Source organism: Cyprinus carpio, chromosome A16 (assembly GCF_018340385.1).
Source record: "Cyprinus carpio isolate SPL01 chromosome A16, ASM1834038v1, whole genome shotgun sequence".
Classification (NCBI taxonomy): domain Eukaryota; kingdom Metazoa; phylum Chordata; class Actinopteri; order Cypriniformes; family Cyprinidae; genus Cyprinus; species Cyprinus carpio.
In genome coordinates, this window is record NC_056587.1 from 15,290,243 (window position 1) to 15,307,183 (window position 16,941).

The 16,941-nt window shown below is 39.9% G+C and overlaps 1 pseudogene; it reads right to left on the reverse strand.

Moving 5' to 3' along the window:
* Positions 1-413: 413 nt before the first annotated feature.
* LOC109105576 lies at positions 414-14,996 on the reverse strand (annotated as a pseudogene).
* Between the last annotated feature and the right edge of the window lie 1,945 nt (positions 14,997-16,941).

Sequence of the window (16,941 nt, forward strand, 5' to 3'; positions counted from 1 at the left end):
AAGCTGAACAATACAGCAATGTTTACCATCCGATTCCCTAATTACACAATGCAATTTACCGGCATACAGGCGTCTAGATGATTTCACCCTACTGTATGAGTGTGTGTTGAAATTCTGATATCATTAGTGGTTTAGCAACATTAGCAACTCATGATGATGATAAATATGGGTGGTGTTTGAAGTCAGTCAGTACACACCGGGTGAGTCACAGAGCAGCATAGTGTTTAAATGAGGGCACTGGAAAGCTGGATTAAAACTCAACTCTGGGTGATCCAGAGTACTGCAAGCCGTCTTGACAAAAAAAGGGAGGGTTTAAACGAAAGGAAAGGATGTTGAAAAAAGACGCCAAACAGTTACTTCACAGCTCAAAGACTCTTCAGTCAGGTAAAAAAAAAAAAAAAAAAAAAAGGACAACAAAAAAAAATCATCCATCTTAAAAGTTAATCAGTCTGAAGGGTGGTTTTGGGAAGTGGGCATTAGGAGTGGTTTTTAAAGCGGTTGCAGCCTTTTTTCCAGTTTTAGCGCTCTAGTCCATGTGCACCCCGGCCACCGCTCACATGATGCCATTGGTGAGATACTGAAAGCCATCGTACAGCTTGGTAGTGATGGAGCGCATGGAGCCGTCCACCATCTGCTCCACCAACCCCTGCAGCTGCTCCTCCGTCAGGTTCATGTGGAAAACGCTCCTTCAGGTTACGGACATGGTGCTGGAGCCGTGGAAGCAGGGAATCTGAGAACCTTCACAAACATATAAAAAAAGGAATGATAAAGTGTCCTTCAGATGAATATAGAAAGACAAAGATGCTCATCCCCTAAAGCTTCAGCCAAAATCAATACCTTGATGCATGCTTCTACAATCTGGATGACCTTCTCCCCCATGTGCTTGCGTGCAGCGCATGAGGCCTTGGAGCATAAGGCTCCGATATCATAATTGAAACTGGTCTCCATCCAGACCTCCCATTACATAAACAAGAGCTGCACCGCTTTTAAAATTCTAGCGCGATGCTTAGAAGCTGGTCATTATTTTTACACCCTTCTCTTCATACCAATATAAACATAGTTTACATACATCAACAAATTCACTGGTTAGTTTAAAAGCAGATGTCTCGAAGCCCAGGTTACGCGGAGAGCTGGAAAGATGAAGCCAACAGTCGATGTGAATGATGTGGCCCCAGAGTCTAGCAGGATATTTCCATTGTGCCTGAAAAAACAAGAGAAAAATGGTGGTTATAAACTTTTCAAAATTATTTTTCTTCCGACATGATTCAATGCTTGTTCTCAATCACCTGTCTTTGACCTGCAGCAGATAGCAGATGACGTACGTAGCCAGCACAGCTCTGAACAAAGTTGCGCTGAGCGTAAGGTAGGAATTCCTCTGTATGGTAGTTCCCCCCCATGCTCTTGCCGGAAGTAGTCGAGCACGAAAGTTTGACTCCGTGTTTTCTTCACCTGGTGAATGGACACAGCGTTGACCACCGGCTCAATCATACCACTGTCTGAGGAGATGACCAGGATTCTTGTAGGGCTTGATCCACAAGGGAACACCCGTTCTTGTTCCCAGATCAATCTGGAAGGACCACAGTATGGTGAGAAGATACAGTATAGCAACAATGCCTGAGGGTGGAGGCCTCGCTTCAAAAAAACAATCGTAAACCTACTGTTCAAAAGCTAAGGGGTCAGTAGAATAAAAAACCCCACCCCAAAACATTTCAACAGTAAATATCCATTAATATTTTTTAAAACATAACATCCTCACTGTAATTTATACATATTTAATTGAAATCTACATTTAAAAAATGCTGATAATTAAACTAAAAATAAAAGCAGAAAACCTAAAACATCAATCATTATAAAGCCACATGTGATATTGGTATCATGAACAATTATAATGACATAGTGTGAAAGAAATAGGGGAAATGAGCAAGCACAATGAAATCATATGAATAAACTGAGTCTCAATATCTCCACTATGGTACCGATATATTATGCCATCCCTACAGATTACCCCCCTTTGAAAAGACAAAATTATAAAGAGTGTAACCTGCTAGCTAGTTTCAGCACTTGATAGGCAAGAAGCTCCTGTCTCAGGTTCATGTCGCCACATTTCACATACAGACAGTAGAGACACCAGTTGGGCAGGTGACCATAGGGGGTTGCCCTCCCTTATTCGTCTATTCAACAAAACCCAGGGATAATTAAATCAGACTAAAACAAATGAATGAAAAAAACCAACCATGGTGAAGAATGTCGTACACATACCTCACTTTCTCCTGCCATGGTGTTCCTTTAAGGCTACGGCGGCTGAGGGATCCTCTGGGTCGCTCTTAAATGTGTGGTGGGGGTGTGGGCGAGTTGCTCGGACAGGCGTCGTCTGAATAACAAAAAACATTCCAGTTAAAATTAGTATTCTCTTTCTCTTTCGTTTGCAATTATTAATGCGTTAGACTCCAAGTCTACCTGATATCTCCAGCTGCAATAAAAATAGGTTCCTTGCTCTCCTGGCTGGTGATGCTATCTACTGAGAACTGGGAAATGTTGTCACAACTGTTGGTGTGGATCTCTGGAAGCTTAAGAACAAAGAAAACTAAGGTCAGCTCTCTAACAACAGCAAATTTGTAGATGTTGCCCTTACAGACGCTCGTGTCCGAGTACCTCAAACTTGCACGCTCTCACGTATGTCGTCTAAAGACCATGCCGTCATCATCGTTGTCATAATTGGGAAAACGTGTGAGAAGCTGCTGGCACGCTGGTCTTTTCTTTTTTCTTTTTTGCTTTTCCTTTTCGGTTTTTTTTTTTTTTTTTTGTTTTTTTTTTTGTTTTTTGTTTTAGGGCGTGATGCCACAATCAGGAAGATTCTCTACGGATCGCGTGTTGCGAATCCGTGTTTCCCCGGGATTCTCACTGGCACACTTGACGTCTCAAAGTTTCGTCTCTCACATTCCAGAACTTCTACGTAGATTAAGTAAGGTGCCGGAAAAGCACAAAAAAGGCAGTTTAACAATGATTGTGAAATCGGGAAAGGAAGTGTCTTTCAAACCCCATTAGAAAGAAACTAAATAATTCCTTGCCACTTCAAAAGTCTGGATTCTTATCTCAGCATGACCTTACCTTATCCTTCGGTTGAGCACTCTGACGGCCTGCGTGTGGGGCACGCGCACCACGTGGTGGTCAAAACCAGCCGTGGGCAGCCAGACACTTGCAGGCAGCTTGTGGGTTGGAGTAGGGAACAGCTCCGAGATGAGCCTCTGGGTCTTCTGTTCTTTAGTGGGCCAGAGTGGCTAGTCTCTTTTCCGATCCCCATTAGAAGACTTAATGAACTCCCCTCTGAGGGGTCAGACGCAAGGCTGAGAGCAAAATGAAGATTGAGCGAGGGAAATGAAAGATGAGTGGGAAAAGAGAGACAACGTCAAAGTCATTTTAACACACCATTTCGAAGCGTATGCAAACAGATTAGGTATTTGCAGAGGAATCATTCTAACAAAAAGGGTTGCGATGATATACAAAATACAAAAAAGTATTGAAAAAAGTACCACACTGATTTTAAATGTGTACGATACCAATATATTGCAAATTTGTTACCTGATAACAATGTGTGATATTTCAGCACAGTTCAGATATTCAGGCAGTGTGAGCATGAAGCATAAAAAGCAAGTTAAAGGCTCCTATCCCAGCTAAAAGGGCAATTACGTATATATAATATCAATTATATTATTGGTTTTGCATGTTTACATGTTTAATCTATCACTGTCTGATTTAATATTGATATTAGTCAGATAGTAATAGCGAGTAGTATCAAAGGCTGGTATCGTTACCGAAGCACTAAACTTCTGGAGCCAACTTAAATCCAAACTAAAACCAATCACTGAATTTCAATGGGATGTATGAGTAATTGCACATGATTGTTTTATTATTCAGCATAGGAATATATGTAGCAGTGCTCAAAACCGCTAAAAATTGGCATGCATGATCGGCACAGCATGCTAAACTACAAAGTGAAGCATGGACAAAAAGAAATGGTGAGAGAGAGAGAGGAGAGAGAGTGTTTTAGCAAACAGCCTGACCCACGGGGGAGAGGCATGTGAGTCATGAATGAATAGCATTCACACCTGAAATGGAGGAAAAAGTATTAGTATAACACAACTACAAAAAGTTAATCCAAGGACAAGGGAAATGTGGAGAAAAGAAAGACTCATCAAACTCCTCCACATGTGCAAACCTACGGTTCATAGATGTCAAAGGATACATGGATATCTGTAATCCATGTAGAAAAGGGTGTTACAGAAACAGTGACAAAAAAATTACATTTTTTAACTATACTCTAAACCCATTCTCTCCACCCATAGAACTTAGAGTACCCAGAAAACCATTAATCCTTTGCAAATATGAAAAAGAAACACCCAAAACACCAATGAAAAGAATTCATTCCACCAAATTAACACACTTTCAGAGAAATTCTCCTTTGCCAAAGATTTGCAAAACTCTCTGTAAGAAAAGGTCTTGATCACCAAACCCAAAACAAATCTGCCCCCACTTAGAAATGAATGATGATAAACAAGAGAATGAGAGGAAAAACGACACATTCAAATAATTAGGCTCTATACAGCTAAAAACTGAAAAAGAACAACCACACAAGAACAAGTGTTTGCAAGCATGCCATCAGTTCATGATGAAGATATATTCAAGGTATATTCATATCAGATATGCAACACGCGATAGGCATTTTTCACAAATAAGGTACAAATTGGTGTCTCATTACTTAAAAAAATAAAAATAAAGGCCCAAATCCTGCATCCACTGGAGGACTATTAGATATGCTACATAAAATACAAAACTAAAAGTAGTTAATTTTTTATTATTATTACTAAATTATAGGGCTGTGCAAAAAATCGAATACGATTTTTCATGCGCATCTCTTCAGTAAAGACGCTCCTTGTGATTAGTAGTATATCTCCAGCAAGTGCGTTTTCAAAATCAGGTGTGCCAGGTTTCACAACAAATCCTGCCCAGTTGCTAATCTCAAAAAAAACTAGATGTCCAAAACTAGCCCAATCGCGTTTCCAGGAGGTTCCCCCGATAAAAATTGCATCCCGGGGTTAAAATATAAGTTTTTGGCGCAGGGTTGCCTTGGTAATATATCACATTTTAGGGCTTAAATATCACGTTATTGGTATTGGGGTCGCTTCAACCCATGAACATGAAAAAACAACCACAGACTTGGCAACACTGGTTGGATTTACTACACAGAGCCGTAATTCACTGACAATCTACACAAAAAACGATTTTAAAATCGCAGGCGATTTTGTGTAGCTTGTCGGTGGACTATGGCTCTGGTGTAGTTAATGCGCTTCACCTGAACCAGTGTTGCCACGTCTGTGGTTGTTTCTTCATGTTCATGGGTTTGAAGCGACCCCAATACCAATAACGTGATATTTAGCCCCTAAAATGAGAATTTTACCAAGGCAACCCTGCCAAAAAACTTTTAACCCCGGGATGCAATTTTATCGGGGAAACCTCCTGGAAAACGCGATTGGGCTAGTTTTGGGAACTAGTTTTGAGAAGCAACTGGGCAGGATTTGTTGTGAAAACAACCTGGCAACCCTGATCTTAACCCACGTGCTAGAGATATACTACTAACCACAGGAGCGGGTTCTTTACTGAAGAGATTGCGCATGAAAATCGTTATTCGATTTTTGCACAGCCCTACTTAATTATAGTGATGAATGCAATGAATGCTATGATGACTATCATTCAAACCCTATTCCCAAAGGTTTTGTAAATAATTAGTAAGTTTGTAAAACAATTAAATAAATATTTTTCTCAAAAAGAAAAAAAATAAATAAATAAAACTGGGGTTTTTAAACTGTACTTAAGACACCAAACAGGGATGCAAAAAAACAATTATTAAAATTTTCTTTAAAAATCCCTGTAAACGATACAATAAATAGAAAATAAATAATTAACAATTGAAATATCTAGTTTTATCTCTAGAAGTTGACAAAATAAACCTTACTGAAAAAAGACATTTAAGACATTTTCAGATTAAGCCTTTCTTACCCTATTTGTGTGATGGAAATACCCTATCAAACCCTATTTTCATGTGTGAAGTGCCAATGTTATGCCCCCATTTGTGACATTTGATAGCATGATTGCAAATCTTGAAGGAACACATTTGAAGGAATCTGTGGAGGTCGTCACCCCCGCCTGCAAACAGACACAGCCACTCATCCCACTACGCACAGAGGAGCGTTATTAGATGGTGAGAGAGACTTAATGTACCAGCCTCTCGCTCGAGACTGTCGGAGGAGCTGGAGCTCAGATCCTGGGAAAATGAAGATGAGGGAGGGGGGGGGGAGTTAGTTAGTATAGTTTTGCAAGAGCAGGGGAGGGTGGAGGGGGTCAGAACAAGACAAAAACACATCTCAAGGTTACACTCATCCCATCTGTTTGAGCAGCAGGGGGCCACTGGCCATGACTCCACAGGCCTGAAAAATTTACTGTGTCATGTTTATCTCTGGCTGCTGATGGTTGTACATGGGCCTAATCTCTGAGAGCTGCTCTGATCAATAACCATGTAAAAGCAGTGTGATGGTGGTGAGATGAGGGGATTAAAGGAGGACACACACACACACACATCTACACAAACTCCTTCGTCAAGGCCACGGCTCACGATTGTGATTAGTTTATCATCATCTACATATTAAAGTAAAATGGCTATGATTTAGAAGTCCAAACATAACCCTTATCAGGAAAATGGTTTACAGCATTAGCCATCATTGGGGATCTGCCAAACACATACCCCAAAGATTCTTGATCATACCAATTATGGTACTATACACAAAAAAACCTGCTGATCAGCAAATCAACGCAGCACAAAGCATGAAAACTTATACTAACATTAAAACTACCTATTATCCTATTGTAAATTATCCAAATAATAATAGTACTATGTTATCACAACATACATAATAGCACTAGATATTGTTTTTATTGCAGAAAAAAATAATGTTACGCTGGAGTGTGTGGACATGAGACACATATACACGTTATGCTAGCGCCACTATTCATTATTGCAGTGGTTCCCAATCCTGGTCCTGGAGAACCCCCAACACTGCACATTTGAGATGTCTCCCTATTCAAACACACCTGATTCAACTCTTCAGCTCATTAGTGAAGACTCCGAGACCTCAAATGTCAGATGGTCAGATGAGGGAGACACCAAAAAGAGTGCAGTGTTGGGGGTTCTCCAGGACCAGGATTCGGAACCACTACATTATTGCATTAATCTCCAGACTGCGTGAATTAATCATGCTTCTACTCACATGTCACAGATCGTGTGTTCCTGCTCACTAACACATGGGAAAGAACAAAGAGGCCAATGGATTACTTCCTGCTAGACACTAAAGCAGTAAGCGAGAAAAGTCTGCATTACAGTGCTTTTGCCATTGTTAAGGAGTGTTGACAAAAACAATGGGCCTATAATTGTTTCTGCAAGGGCCAAAAAAAAAAAAAAACTGAAACTATGGAAACATCCTGATTGTTGAGCCCATGCCCTGGTCTATTGTGCACTAGCTTGTTTATGCAAATAAACAAATCCACACACAGCCCAGCTGGCTGCATGAAATAAAGTGCAAGCACAGTGACTTAGCCCTAAATCAGAAAGCTGCACCTTAACATCCTGCAACTGAGAAAGGCAAGACTCTACCCTTCCCCTCTGCCATCTGGAAAAAATATCAGCGGATCCAAGTCAGTTTTTGCCAGGCTTATTCCCCCACAGCGTATGATCATTGGCCACCTAAGCTGCTTGCTACCCACCTGAAACTCAACAGACTGGCACTCGTAATTACAACCCTGCATTGGCCACTAATAAACATGCTTTGTGCATTCAACTTGCATGGACCTCTCCATGCAACTCTGCTCTCCAGGGCCGTGTAACAGCTGTCATGTCTCAATTCTCAGGGAGTGTCATACAGCGGTCTTGCTTCAATTTTCAGGGAGTATCAAGCAGCTGTCATGTTTACTTGTACCTCATCCAGCAAACAGTCACTTTACAATTCAGTCTTGTTTACAAGATCGTGGTCATATGTGTCCTGTGGAGGCAATTTTGTATAAAAAAAAGGCAAGAATCAAGGGTTACAGTGTCTTTTATAATGGGTCCCTTTTTGTGGATTAAAAAGTGTATATTTTACATAAAAGCACATACTCATTATTTTGTTTAAAACTTTTATTATTGAGTTGTAAAGTTGTTCTTTATATGGTCATTTTAGGGTTTTAGACATTACATTGTCATGGCAACAAAGTTATAAAAACTGGATTTTTTTTATTTTTTATTTTTTATTTATTTACCATATTTTAATATGATCACAAAATTGACCCCATTCATTTCCATTTTATGCTCTTATTGAATTTGGCATGATTGGGTTGAAAATTGTCAGTCCTTATAGCCAAACAGGGGTCCAAATTCTGCATAACAACACAGTGGACTTTCTCTCATGGCAAACCCTCTATCCTGACAAGCTTTCAAAAAAGAGGGAGAAGATAAACCTTGTTTTATTTTTCTAGAATAAATCTCCAATCTTCACTGTTTGGAGGAAGAAAATCCAACACGCTGAAATATTTACATGATTAGGTTGGAAAAAAACTGCAGCTTAAATGTGTAAAATAAGTGGAATGGTTAATTTATCAGTGCAGTTTGTGTGGGATATAAGATATGGCTCCACTCCTGTTTCACCCAATAGAAAAGTGAGCACGACACAATGCTCAAAGCTATGTGACCAAGAAAAGCTATATATATATTTTTTTTAAATGCATTCGTGCCCAACATAAAATTTATGGATTTTCATTTACATTATACAGGTCCCTCTCAAAAAATTAGCATATTGTGATAAAAGTTCATTATTTTCCATAATGTAATGATAAAAATTAAACTTTCATATATTTTAGATTCATTGCACACCAACAGAAATATTTCAGGTCTTTTATTGTTTTAATACTGATGATTTTGGCATACAGCTCATGAAAACCCAAAATTCCTATCTCAAAAAATTAGCATATTTCATCCGACCAATAAAAAAGTGTTTTTAATACAAAAAAGTCAACCTTCAAATAATTATGTTCAGTTATGCACTCAATACTTGGTCGGGAATCCTTTTGCAGAAATGACTGCTTCAATGCGGCGTGGCATGGAGGCAATCAGCCTGTGGCACTGCTGAGGAGTTATGGAGGCCCAGGATGCTTCGATAGCAGCCTTAAGCTCATTCAGAGTGTTGGGTCTTGCGTCTCTCATACTTTCTCTTCACAATATCCCACAGATTCTCTATGGGGTTCAGGTCAGGAGAGTTGGCAGGCCAATTGAGCACAGTAATACCATGGTCATTAAAACCATTTACCAGTGGTTTTGGCACTGTGAGCAGGTGCCAGGTCGTGCTGAAAAACGAAATCTTCAATCTCCATAAAGCTTTTCAGCAGATGGAAGCATGAAGTGCTCCAAAAATCTCCTGATAGCTAGCTGCATTGACCCTGCCCTTGATAAAACACAGTGGACCAACACCAGCGAGCTGACATGGAACCCCAGACCATCACTGACTGTGGGTACTTGACACTGGACTTCAGGCATTTTGGCATTTCCTTCTCCCCAGTCTTCCTCCAGACTCTGGCACCTTGATTTCCCGAATGACATGCAAAATTTGCTTTCATCTGAAAAAAAGTACTTTGGACCACTGAGCAACAGTCCCAGTGCTGCTTCTCTGTAGCCCAGGTCAGGCGCTTCTGCCGGCTGTTTCTGGTTCAAAAGCACACGCCTGTGCACGGTGGCTCTGGATGTTTCTACTCCAGACTCAGTCCACTGCTTCCCGCAGGTCCCCCAAGGTCTGGAATCGGTCCTTCTCCACAATCTTCCTCAGGGTCCGGTCACCTCTTCTCGTTGTGCAGCGTTTTTTGCCACACTTTTTCCTTCCCACAGACTTCCCACTAAGGTGCCTTGATACAGCACTCTGGGAACAGCCTATTCGTTCAGAAAGTTTCTTTCTGTGTCTTACCCTCTCGCTTGAGGGTGTCAATGATGGCCTTCTGGACAGCAGTCAGGTCGGCAGTCTTACCCATGATTGCGGTTTTGAGTAATGAACCAGGCTGGGAGTTTTTAAAAGCCTCACAAATCTTTTGCAGGTGTTTAGAGTTAATTTAGTTGATTCAGATGATTAGGTTAATAGCTCGTTTAGAGAACCTTTTCATGATATGCTAATTTTTTGAGATAGGAATTTTGGGTTTTCATGAGCTGTATGCCAAAATCATCAGTATTAAAAACAATAAAAGACCGAAATATTTCAGTTGGTGTGCAATGAATCTAAAATATATGAAAGTTTAATTTTATCATTACATTATGGAAAATAATGAACTTTTATCACAATATGCTAATTTTTTGAGAAGGACCTGTACAACTGTTCTTCCTCAAATAATGGCCATCAAGGCTTTGAGAAAACCTATACAGACTAATGTTTGTTCAGGCTTAATGCAGTTCACATTAGACACCTACACTGTACTTCACAAGGTGGAGAAAGTGGTATATTCCTACGTTACCAGCTTCGGTTCTCAAAAGAAGTTCGCTGAAGTGTGTAAATGGCGTGGAGGGGTTGTGGAACAACGCATTTCATAATAGCTGATCTTTACTTCATTTACCAATGGAGTGGTTCACTGCCATGTGAATGGCGACATCACTGTTGCCATAACAGCACAATGCTGCACCAAGATCACGTTCGGAGGAAGGGAAGAAACTATGCTGCAGGAAGATAAAAGAGTAAGGCAAGTGATCATGTCCACATGCCTGAATGTCAGAACAGAGGGTGTGTGCTGTGCAACGAGGTTAAAATGAAGAAAATCTGAAGGTAGATAAAGCTAAAGTACCACATCATAGTAGAATTGTGTTATTGCATAACGTTCTGCCCTGCAGCTTCACTGATACGCTATAATGGTCTGAACACACAAAAGGCAATGGCCAGGTCAATATGCTCTATACTAACATCTAGGCTGGTGAAAAGCTGTTACATAAACTGTAAGCTTAATATAAATTAGGAGACATTGGCGTGGCCAATTAAATTAACTGGATCAGACAAGCTGTGGACCACACATCTGTAAAAATCACACTGATACCCACAAATGAATTAATTTTTTCTTATCAACATATTTACTTAAAACTGTCATGACATTTGATTCCAAACCATAAAGCCTTATCAAAAAATAAATACAGCATGTATTATGGTGTATTGCTAAATTGTAACTACTCTCCAATCCCCTTGACCACACAGATTAGCCTGCTATGAAGGGGAACAAAGATAAATGGACAATTTGAAGTTCAAAGTGATTGCCAATCCTTATGTTTGAACAGAGAAAATCTACTTTTATTAATTGTTACATTAGGGTAAAAACCACATACTATACTAATACTAGTGACCAATACACTTCCGTTTGGGGGTCAGTTATTATTTCAATTAAATTAAAGCTTTTATTCAGAAAGGGTGCATTAAATTGAACAAAAAAAGACAGTAAAGACATTTATAGTCTTCTTATACACAAAAAAAAAAAAAAAAAAAAACTTTACTTTTTATACTTTTGAACTCTCTAATCTGGGAAAAAAGTATACTGAAAAAACTATCATGGCTTCCACCGAAATATTAAGAAACACTGTTTTTTTTTTCTTCTTTTTTTAAATAAACATAATATAAAAAAATCTCTTGAGCACCAACTCAGCATATCTGAAGGATTTCTGAAGGATCATGTGATCCTGAAGACTGGAGTAATAATTGTCTTCTGAAAATTTGATTTTGCCTTTAGAGGAATAAATTACATTGTAAAATATATTACAATGAAACAGTAACAGTAAATTGTAAAAATAGCTTTTGTTCATACAATTGCAGCCTTGGTTGAGCATAAAAGCATTTTAAAAAAACATTTAAAAAAAAATCTTACCATTCTAAAGCTCACTTCTAAATGGTGTATACGTACATTGGTCAATATTTGTTCATTTAGTCCAATGAAAGTGCTTGTTAAGTCAATTAACAGTTCCAAATTAACTGAATAAATAATTGTTAAAATTCTGCAAATAAATTGTGTATGTCTCATCTGCTGTCATTTAAACGTTTAATGTCGGCCACCAGGAAATTCCTGAGATGAAAAGAATAATCTGATTGATGTGGTACAAACAGGATCTGATCTGTCTGTCACACTGACCTCGGATCTAATCCTGGAACTGTGAATCACAAAGTGCCACTTATTAGAAGCATGAGAGGTGACTTAGTGGCATGACAATTAGCCCTGAGTATTATCATCATGACTGTGCAAATGAACAGAGAAAGAAGAGAGGGGCTGTCTTAACAGAAGAGCTGCAGAGCATCTTGCTTCTGGGAATCAGTCAGCAGTGGTAGTTAATTATTTTCTGAAAGCACAACAACAATCTGTTCATCCCCCTGCTGACTTCTGCCTTCACTGTGATTAAAGATGAAAAATTTACATTCATAGGTGACATGTGGCAGACCAACTCAAACACACAAGACGACACATCTCTGTTCCAAAACCTAGTGAGCTAACCCATCTAGACAGCATTTTAAAATCTTGATGAAAAGGAATCAGCGACAGATGTTTTCTTCCATACGAGTGAAACTTATAGTGGAAAAAGAAAAAAAAAATGTAGGGTGGGTACTTGGATCTATCCACTGGTTGTTGATTGGATGAAGACAGATTTTAACATGAGCTTTAAATCGACTGTGTAAAAAAAAAAAGGGGGGTAGCACCATCTCAATCTTTTTCGGATTTCTTTCTCGGAGCAGCCCTAAATAATTATAATGCTTAAGGTGAAATACAATTCATATTTCTTTATTGAAATAACTTACAAAGTCATTTGAAAACTTTCTGTAAGATGTAATTTCACAAACAGTGTGAGTGAATCACCGTGCGTTCTCTCTTTATCTCTCAAAATGCACAAATGGCTTCAAATCACTACATCGCGTCTACACTATAAGCGAACTGCACACTGCACAGTTGAAAAAGGAATTGTCACTTGCACAACTGAGGCAGTGTCGCATTGTCACTAAAGTTTATAATTTGCATTTCTTTTTGTCTTGCCAGTGTTTAAACCATTCAGCACTCACGCGCTCTTCAGAGACACATGCACACTTAAAGCACGCACACATAAGGCTGCCTCACATACAGCTCAAAAATCAGGCTTGTGCTGTGTGTAAGCTATTGTGCAGCAATTTCCCCATTGAAAAACAAAAATGCACTGCATAATCAAACTTTTAGGTGAGATCATTTTTTTTTTTAAATGTCTAAAAAAATGTCCCTCCCATCCTCACATTAACAAATCCCCCCCACAAGAGTCACCTAAGAGGGGAATTCCCCCCACTTTCAAAAATGAAATTCTGGCCCTGAATGAATTTCTGTAAAAATCCTGATTGGAGCATCACTATAAATAAATCTACATCATAAAAAGAAAGCTTTAAAAAGATCTGTATTGGTGATCGTATCGGCAGATACTGCTTCCTGTGATCAGCTCCAAAAATCGAAGCACCCTTACTTTTTCCGTAAAAAAGCACTATTTTATGTAGTTGTTACATATGGAAAATCAGTCACTTTTTAGATTCGATTTCAGTTAGGATGCTGCCTAGGAAAGAAGTTCCCATTGCTCACTGCACATCCCATCTGCCATTAAAGTAACTACATGAATATTTATTTTACAGAGCTTGTCTGAGTGTCAGCGCCACATCAAGTGGAACATCGACAGGCCTTTTCCAGCGCAGCCATAGAAACCACACAAATCTGAGTTGTTTGCCTTCCGCATTTGCATTGAACAGCTGAGAAACAACATCCATGGGAGGTGGAAGCGATGGCCAGAAACGTTTAATCTAAAAGCAGCTTTCATGTAACTAACTAGGTAAGCAAGCATGTGAGTAACAAGTGTCTCACCTCATCCTGGCTGGTCTCTACTTTGGGGTTGCTGGCAGTTCTCTTCAGGTTGCTGCTGAGGCTGATGCTGACGGTGGCATCGGATTTGGAGCGTTGGTGAGTACGTTTGGAGGGTGAGAGGCTGTGTTCGCTCATGCCCTGACTGTGATGAAGGGTTGGGGGGCAGGAAGGGGGAGGCTGCGGCATCTCCCTGCGGATGCGCTGGCTGGAGGGCTTGAGTTCGTCTGACAGGATGAGTTTACGCAGTTTGGTGCCACGGGAGTGGCGCTGCGTAGAGATGTGCATGTCAGAAGAGTAGGCCCCCAGCAGCCAGGCGCACTGCAGGGAGAAATTGATGCTTTGCCGGCAGCGGCAGCACCACATAGGGCTTGATGGCATCACCCACATCCTCATCCATGTGGATGTACATATTGAGCAACTGGGGCAAATAGAAGTCCACGTCTTCGTTTCGGAAGCTAAAGAGTCGATTGCCAATGTAGGCTTGCACGCCGGGCTCCTTGGAATTATAAAGATAGGAGATGGCCATGGAGATGTCAAACAGCTTGGACTCAAAGAGCCGCAGGAGCCAGGACTGCTTGGATGAGTTGTTCTTTTGACGGCGCCGCACATTCTTCACAGGCTCTGCTTCTCCTCCTCACTGATCTTGGTACGTTTTCCTCCATCGGTGGACTCGGGGTGTGCTGTACCATTCACCAAAACTGGCTCTGAGTTGGCTGAAGATACCTCTCCATCGGCCTTCAGGAACTTCACCTTTTGAAGCACCTTCTGGCAGGCTTTTTTAGCCACCTCAGTATCGATGACCAGGCTGAGTTCACCCACCTCCCTCGGATATGACATCTAGAGGGGGGCTGGAGGTGGGCAGGCCTTCACTGGTGTGCTCGGGCTGGAGCTGGTGAGGGGACGAGGGCCAGAGGAAGGAGACGAGGGCAGGGACAGTGAGGAGGTGGTGGAGGTGGAGGAAGCAGATGGGCTCTTCTGTAGCTCCTCAAGCCGGGCGGGGGAGAGCTCCAACTCTGTGTCACCCATGGCCACACACTCCTAGGCCACTGCAAAACACAGAGAGACAACAAAACACAGCTTTAGTAAAGACAACAGAACAGGATGGCAATCACAATGCATATAAAATGCTGTAATGTGAAATTTATGAGTGAATTAGACAATTTAACAGGAAAAAAGCGGGGTGGGACTTTTCAGTGGTAGAGGAATTACCTACATTACCATTCAAAAGTTTATTTTTTTTTAAAGAAATTAATACTTTTATTCAGCAAGGTCACATTAAATGAATCAAAAGTGACAGTAAAGACATTTATAGTGTTACAAAAGATTTCGATTTCAAAATAAATCCTTTTCTTTTGAACTTTCTGTTCATCAAAGAATCATATTAAGCAGCACAATTGCTTTCAACATTGATAATAATAAGAAATATATATTGATTGGCAATCAGCATATTAAAATGATTTCTGAAGGATCATGTGACACTGAAGACTTGAGTAATGGCTGATTAAAATGTTGCTTTGCAATCACAGAAATAAATGATATTTTTATTTCTATTCTAAGTGTATTAAACTTTGAAATCATTGTAATATTGTAATAATGTTTTACTGTATTTATGATTAAATAAATCATGCTTGGTGAGCATAAGATCCTTTTTTTTTTTTTTTACATTTTTTATAAATCTATGTGATCCCCAACTTTTTGAATGGTGATGATAAAAGTAAAAACTTTTTCTTTAGAAAACTCTGATGAGTTATGCACAATAAGACCAGGTACAGTCATTAGGACAGTAAATAGGGTCAGTTCGATTTCATTTTGCCTTTAAAATATCAACTTACATATAAGAGACTGAGAAATCAGAGAACAAAAAGAAGTTTTGACCAACATTGTAACCAGCCATTCAATTATAAAAATCACAATAACCCAGAGGAACAGGCTTTATTAAGAGCCACTTCCCCAGGGTTACGCCATCCCACTGATCCACAGCTATACAGGACAGTGCCGTAATCTGCCTCCAGCAGATTACCTCACCATTACCAGCAGGCCAATATCAGATAAAGCAAAGCATCAGTGTCAGATTCCACAAAGCTGCTACATTAAAAACCCATTGTACATTAAAACAGATCGTGTTGTCAGAAAGAGGCAGTTCACCACATAAAGCTCAGTCACTTCTAGAAGTACCCGTGGTTCTACTGTGATGAAAAGTCCTCAAGTTACAATGGAAAGTCAGATAAGTTAGACCGATTAGTTTAGTTTGTGTTTGTTCTTAGATCACTGAAATTTAAGAGCAGGAACAGAAACTGTAACAGACGAAATCAAAACTGATTCTGAAAGTGATAAGATTAAAGCAGCACATGTCAAATTATGGAGACTGTGTCAGCTTTGACGAAGATGCCAGCTCTCCTCTTACATATCACATGCTGAACGCATCTCTGGTGGATGGTTTAATCTAAACTGGCAGTTTGTATGTTGTCCAAGCTTGCCAGCTCTTTCTTCAAGTTAAATCCTGTGAAACTGGAAAAACACTGCTCTGCAACAAGCCTAAACTGATAACAGTAAGAGTTGCAACACTGATTCACACTATCTAACCACAAGCACAGGCCTATTTCTATTGTTTGGTATAAAAATGTTTCACCAAACTTCTCCGATTGCAATGGAAAGAGTAAATTCAATCAGCCTTTACCCTGAAATGTGAGAGGAAGACAGTGATCTAGAGGAACACAAAACATGTAGACCATGAATGATCAGTCTCTCCTCCTGCCAACACCCACAGCACTTTCCACAATCCAAAACCATTATTATCTAACTATTTGATGAAACCCTTGAGTAACTAGATTACAAGACTGCCACATTATATATAAACCACGAAATCCAATAATCTTGAGATCAAACACACTGAAACAAAATCAACAACCTTAAAGCCAGGTCTATAAGGTTAATGGCTATCGGTAGCTATAATTTGGATTTGTGTGATGCGTCAGCTGGTTTGATCAGGAC